Source organism: Prinia subflava, chromosome W (assembly GCF_021018805.1).
Source record: "Prinia subflava isolate CZ2003 ecotype Zambia chromosome W, Cam_Psub_1.2, whole genome shotgun sequence".
Lineage (NCBI taxonomy): Eukaryota > Metazoa > Chordata > Aves > Passeriformes > Cisticolidae > Prinia > Prinia subflava.
The window spans coordinates 5,646,010-5,653,321 of NC_086282.1; positions in this window are offsets into that span (position 1 = coordinate 5,646,010).

Sequence of the window (7,312 nt, forward strand, 5' to 3'; positions counted from 1 at the left end):
AAATGTTGATTACCTGAACTTTACTAAAGCTTTTGTCACAGATTCCCACAGCATTCTTCTGGAGAACCTGGATGCTCATGGCTCGGTCAGGTGCATAGTTCACTGGGTAAAAAAACTGGCTGTGTAGCTGGGTCGAGGGGGTGTTGGTGAATTTACATCCAGCTGGCAGGTAATCACTAGTGGAGTTCCCCAGGGCTCAGTATTGGGGTCAGCCCTGTTTAAAATATTTATCAGTGATCAGGACAAGGGGATCGAGTACACCTCCAGACATTTTGCAGATGACACTAATTTGGATGGGAGTGTTGATCTGCTGGAGGATAGGAAAGCTTTGCAGAGGGATCTGAACAGGTTGCATCCATCGTCTGAAGCCATTTTGATGAGGTTCAACAAGGTGAAGGGTTAAACAAGGGTCCTACCCTGGGTCACAACAGTCCCATGCAACAAACACTACACACTACAGGCTCAAGGCAGAGTGGCCAGAAATCTTCCCTGCAAAATGTTATCTGGGAATGCTGGCTGACAGCAGCTGAACATGAGCCAGCATTTTCCCAAGTGGCCAAGACCACCAATAGTATCCTGGCTTGTATCAGAAATAGTGTGTCCAACAGAAGCAGGGCAGCGATTGACCCCCCCATACATGGAACTGCTGAGGCCACACCTTGAGTGCTGTGTCCAGTTCTGGGCCCTTCACCGTAAGAAGGACATTAAAGTGCAGGAGCATGTCCAGAGAAGGGCAGTGGAGACAGCCTCTGGAGCTCAAGTCTTACGAGGAGTATCTGAGGTAGCTGGAGTTGTTTAGCCTGGACAAAAGAAGGCTCAGAGGAGACCTTATCACACTCCACAGCTACCTGAAAGGAGCTTTCAGTGAGGTGGGGATCAGTCTTCAACCGGCGATAGGATAAGAGAAAACAGCCTCAAGCTGCACTAGGGCAGGTTTAGATTGGATATTAGGGAAAATCTCTTCGCAGAAAGAGTCATTAAGCATTAGAACAGTCCTCACAAGGAAGTTGTAGAGTCACCATCCCTGCAGGTGTTTAAATGAAATGTAGAGGTGGCACTCAGGGACATGGTTTAATGGTGGACTTGGCAGTGCTGGGTTATTGACTCAACGATCTTAGAGTCTTTTCCTACTTAAACAATTCTGTGACTCTTTTGGTCATTTTATTCCACCTATTTCATCCTCTGATACATCTTACACCTATAAAGATTATCTTATACACGTAAAGCAGGATTTTCCTTGTTAGTCACATATAAGAATTCCAGCACAGTTCTAAATGCTTTTGGGGGGAATTTCTAACCTTACAACCTTAACCTGGTCCTTATAAACACTTGGGATACAATTCTAAAATATATTCCCTTCAGTTTTTTCACACAGGACCAGACATGTCACAGGGGCATTCTTAAATATTTATAAGTTATTCCAGAGAGATAAAAGAAAAAACTGAAACCATCCCAAATGTTCCCATGCCATGTTTAAGTATACTAAAATTTCTTAAGATTCTCCTAGAAAACAGTGTTCTACCAATGCAGGGTCACGGTCTTTGGCCTCTGCATTGCCCCAAGCATATTTACCATTATTATAAGACCTACCACTCATCTCTTTAGATCTCTGATAGGAAAAAAAAGTTTAGCTCTTTTATCTAGTTGGACAATATCTTGATGCAGAAACAAGGACTCCCAAGCCTGTGTGTAGCCACAGAACATCTATGCTTTTGTGCTAGTGATTTTGTGACACTTTTAATACTGTACTGGTTTGAAAGCAAAACCAGTGAGACTCCAAGTCAGAAACACAATTTAATAGAGAGAGAAGAAACAAACAACAAAAAAAGGATAAAATAAAATAAATGCAATAGTACAAAGGACCACTGACAGACTCAGAATGCAAACCTGACACCCTGTTGGTCAGGGTGTTGGAAGCAGCCTGAAGTAAGTCCTCCCGGAGTTACAGACGTGGCTCCGTTGAAGTAGAGATGATCCTCAAGAAAGGGTCCAGTCGTCCTCTGGGAATCCAGTGGAAACAGGCTCCATTGGTGTTTGGGATTGCTGGTTTTATCTCGGTGAAAAGGCTTTGGCTCCTCCTGCTGGGTGGAGCATCTCACAATGGAATGAGGTAATGTTATCAGTCATGTGAGAGGCCTTAAATGGCCCATTCACAGGTGATGTCCCTCGGAGGAGGATGGGTGGAGGAAGAGATAAGAAGGCACTGCCTTATCTGGTGTTAGTTGTCCCATTAACAGAAGGCATCCGCCCTCTTTCTACCCCTAGAGTTACAAGAGATAAAGAACAATATCTCCCAACCAACTTCAACGGATGAAAATAGAATACACATTTTTGGTTACATTTTTCAACCCAGGATAAATACACAAAGAAAAACTTCTTCCATCTTTTCAGCAGACATTTTACATGCATTTTAAAAATATAGTGAATGTGACATCCTTAATGTCCCTAGTGCTAAAGGAAATCTGTGCACAGCATGCAATGAAACAATACACTTATTGTACCAATAATTTTTCAGTATTCCAAGTTTATCAGAAAATCAGAAGTTGTACAAAAAATAATCTCTTTTTCTTGAGGCAGTAACTGTTTCAGTTTTGTGTGCTTTAAGGCAATGATTTTTTGTGGGTCTTTGTGGTGGTGGGTTTTCGTTAAGCTGTTTTGAGTTCTGTATCTCAATGGTTCTTCCCTGTTTCCCCCTGCTCGATGGGTCGGGTGCCATCCAGGCATGTCCCCCCTTTGTCTCTTTGTCTGCCTCTCCTACCCCTGCCCTGTCCCTAGAAGCTTCAGTCAGCTGTCCATCTCTCCCCTGACCCTGCCCTATGTTATGGAAAAGCCCTGTCCATCTGTCCTGGGGCAAATCACTTTCTTGTTTCACACCCCCCACCCCTCGGGTTTAAAAGTGGGAGCGGGCTTTGTTTCTCGCTCTTTTTCGTCCCGCCCATCTTGGGGAAGAAACGTCTCTGAGATTCATATGGAAAAGAGTCTTCTCTAGTCCTTGTTCCGAAGTCTAGACACAGCAACACCTGTTTGCTGTGGAAGAACAGCCTTGTTCTGCTCCGTTACCTGAATCTGCTGGCAGATTTGGGAACAGCCCTTGGCACAGCTGGGAATCAGAGCTAGCTGGGGTTCTACTGGCAGTGTCAGGTCTTCTAAGCTCCTTCAATATAAATAACCAATACACTGATGCAGTATATGTAAAATAGTAGTCATGTCCAAGGCCAGACTTTCTTTCTCCAGACATACATCAATTAGTTTGGTTATTTGGCCGGATGCTCAGTTTCTCTAGCAAAACATACAGGAACCCTAGCTACGTTTTTCAAAGTAAATTGAATTACTTCAGTCTCAATGTCCACTCATAATTCTATGGGCCAAAAACTGCCATGTGGCTCCACACACTGACGTCTCTGCCTGACATTTAAGTATTTCTGCAGCAGAAAGATTAATAAGGAGAGGAGGTCTATAATTTAATTTTCTTATTGTTTAAAGGCTTGAGAGGCTAAGGAGATACCAGCTCTGAGATTATAGGACCCTAAGGCGTGGTGGGAAAAAGAAGGGTGTTGGTTTAGTTCTAGCAGGAAGAAGAGGCATCAGACGCAATTTAAAAACATAAAAGCATAAAAGCAAGATCATCTGTGGCAGTGTGTTAATTTAATCGGTTAGGCTTTCTATACTTTTGTACTTGTTGGGTTCCCTGTATCCCACCCCTCGATTGTTCCTTTGTTTAACTCACATGACTCCGGCACCTGCCATGCGGCACACGGTTAGCTGCCTGTCATTTTTCCCGCCTTTGTAAATCCCTCCTATTTTTCCCCTGATTAGTCCAAGCGATGTTCTATTACACCTGTATCCCCTGGCAACCTGCCCCGGTTGGCTGGCAGCGGCTGGCCACCCCCTTTGTCCCCCCTCCAAATCCTTTGGACAAAAACCCCCTGCACCCCTCTCCCCCCGAGCAGTTTCGGGCTGAGGAGGTGTTTGCAATAAACCCTCTGTTCGTCTGAAATTGTTTCCTCCTTTCTTCCCACTGCCTGTCGGATCTCCATCGCTCACATAAGCCTCTGCCAGGCAAAGAACCCACGGGAGTCAGTACTGCTTGCGAGCTTGCAGACTGACCCCCTAACACTCTGTCGCTGTGTCTGGGCCAGCGGTGACAGAGCCCGTTGGCTCTCTGTGAGCACACCGACGGAGGTGTGGCGCCCAACGTCTGGCACTGGAAAGGGGCTTTCAGCGCCTTTACGGAGCCCACGGGCAGGATTGGTGCGTCTCAGCAAGGAGCTGAGCTCACCTGAAATAATCCCTGGACGTCACATCGGCCCGGGTTTGAGCGCCCTCCGCGAGGGATCGCTCCCCGGGGAAGAGGAGGGCAGCCGTCTCCGCCGCGTCCCGGAAGACGGTCCTTCTCCGGCGGTGGATCTTCTGGAGCAGCTTTGGAGCACCACGGCAGGGGTTCGTAAGTAAGCAGACCCCCCTAGTCCGCGGGGCGGGTCAGTGGGAATGGCGTTTCCCTTTCTGGCAGCCTGTGGGGGACAGCACCCCCCTGGCTGAGGTCGCACGGCCCCCGGGATCTGGGTTTTTTGGCCCCTGTCCCGGGCTCACCCCCCCCGGCGGTTTTTCGTTCCCTCGGTTGATTTAAAGCTTTTATTTTTGCACGCAAGCGCGAGCTTGCACAGCGCGGCTGCCGGCAGGCGTGGGTTTTCGCCGGCCAGCCAGTTTCGGTTTTGCCGCGTGCGCTGGCTTTTTGCAGAGCGGACGGGCGCGTGAAACAGCGGTTTTAAAAAGCGCGCGGCGGCGGGTTTTCTTTTTCGTTGCGTCTTTCGTTTGCTAGCTCCAGAAATCACGCAGGCAGAAGGGGTGCTTCTCTGTCTGCTTCCCAGAAAGGAGTGTTTTACAGTTGTGTTGCGTTATTAGAAGTTAATAAAGTTAAGTTCTCTAAGGATTGGTTAAAAAAGCTGGTCCGATGGCTTTTCCTGCACTACCCGACGGCGTCCCCGCCGATGGTACATAGCTCCCGATTTTGGGAGCTGGCAGAAAAGAAACTGTTACAATTAGGTAACGCTGGGGAAAAGAACACACAGAAATTAGCCTTTTTAATTTTGCAATTAAAGACGGCAGCGACGAAAAAGGGAGTGCAGAAAAGCTCTCAGGAACCCCAGCTAGCCCTGGTTTCCCTTCAACCCAATCCCAGCCCCTCTGCCCCGAGAAAGGGGATTTTGAGGAAAGCGGCAACTCAGAGAGTTGTCAGCCCAGACTCTCCGAAAAATTCCCGGCCCCCGAGCCCCAGTAGCCTGGGACAGACTGCTGGGGACCCCTCGGAAGGCTCTGGCCAAGCTGACCGAGGACCTTTCCTTCCCCCTGCTACCCCGAATTGCAAACCCAAGGTTCAGTTTAATTTAAACGCGTCACACTGGCCACAAAATGGCGGCGGTGACCGACCTAATGGCGCCCACTCCTCCACGTGGCCGCCACCCTTCCCCCATCCCCTGAACCCCTTTCTTCCCTCCAACCCCTTCCTTCCCTCAGCTCCTCCCTCCGCCCCTCCCATAGCCCCTCCCCAGACCCCTCCTGCCTCCCCAAAGGTCCCGCCCACTCACCCTGCCCCTCGACACGCCCCTGAGGCAGGGCCGAGTCCCTCTCCCCACCCCGGAAGGACGCCATCTTGCCGGCAATTTTCCCACGCCCTCTCTTCTGGTTCCCACGGTTGGGAACCGGAAGAAATGAGCGAGGGTGAGCCGGGGGTCACTCTCTCTGCTGCGCCTGTCACCTACCGCAGGACACGTGGTGGTGACACACCAAAACCCAATTGGCATGCTTTTTCCCAAAGCATCATTCGGGATTTATGCAAGGCGCACAAGGAATATGGCAGGGAGAGTCCCTACTTCCGTGGCCTCCTCACTGCTGATCTCGCAGGTGTCCATGTTGTTCCAGCAGACCTCCGGCAGCTTTTCTCTTGCCTGATGAATGGCACAGAGTTTAAGCTCTGGGATGCAGCATTTAAACAGGCCCTGCGAGAAGCAATGCCTCAGTTGCCCTTTCCAGCCATCGATGAAGAGGGCAATCCCCTCTCTCTTGAGCTGCTTGCTGGTGAAGGTTCCTATGTTTCCCCTGAGTCCCAGGCAGCCCTAATACCCTCAGCAGTCCTTTCAATTATAAAAAATATAGCCTGCAAGGCTTTCTTTTGTTTGCAGCCAGGCACACCATCACCACCCTATACCACCATTAGGCAGGGACCTTCTGAATCATTTGTTGCCTTTGTAGAGCGGCTCACCAGAGTGGTGGAAGTTCAAGTTAAAACAGAAAGTGCACGGGAAGGTATTATAGGGGAGCTTGTTTTTGTTAATGCTAACGACCTGTGTAAACAGGCAATTTTGAGTCTTCCCCTAGATGCGCCCCGCACTCTCCAGTCAATGCTCCAGGTGTGCCAGATGAAGGTGCCCTTCCTTGCCCGGAGGAACCCACCACCACCCTCCCAGGCAACCTTTCCGCCCAAGGCTGTGCGTGCTGCAGAATCATCCCAACAGCCTCGACATCGTCCGCCTCGGCGGCGACCCTCCTTCGGCAATTGCCCTGGTCGCTGCTTCTTCTGCAAGGAGGAAGGACACTGGACTGCCAACTGCCCTAAGAAACCTTTACTACAGCGGACTCAAAATACACCTCCAGGAACACCGGTGCCTTCCCAGGCACAGCAAAAAAACTGAAAGGGGAGCGCGGGTCCACCCAGCGCGACGACCCCAATCGGGTGGACCGGGCAGGGAACTCCAAAGGGGGTCAATTGGATGGACATTCTACACCAGACTCAAGAACACCTGAACATGATATAGCAAAACCTATTCTCACCACCTCTTCCTTTTTTCAACCCTACAGGTTGCATCTCACCAAACCATTGTACCTGACGGATAGGGACTTCCATTTTGTGACCATAGACCCAAAGAAGTTACATCAGTGGCCAATGACCGGCGAAGGTAAGTTCATCGTCGTCGGTGATTGCAAATACACTCCGCAGGAGATTGAGGTAGTCCCGGGGACACTTCACAATAACCCCAGGGCCCTCATTCTCTGGCTGCGCTGCACTCATCCGCCCACATTTTTACCCGAGGGCCAGGTCATCGCACAAGCAATTCCTTATGGTGACCCAGAACATCTTACCTTTACTGTAAATGCTGTACATCACATTTCCACCCGTAAGCCCTTGGTGCGATGTACGCTCACTGTGGGAGATGAATCAATAGATAAAGATCTGCTTTTTCACACAGAGGCATAGGTGACGATTATTCCGACCGCGGAATGGCCGTCGCACTGGCCCCTGGAGGACGTGGACGGG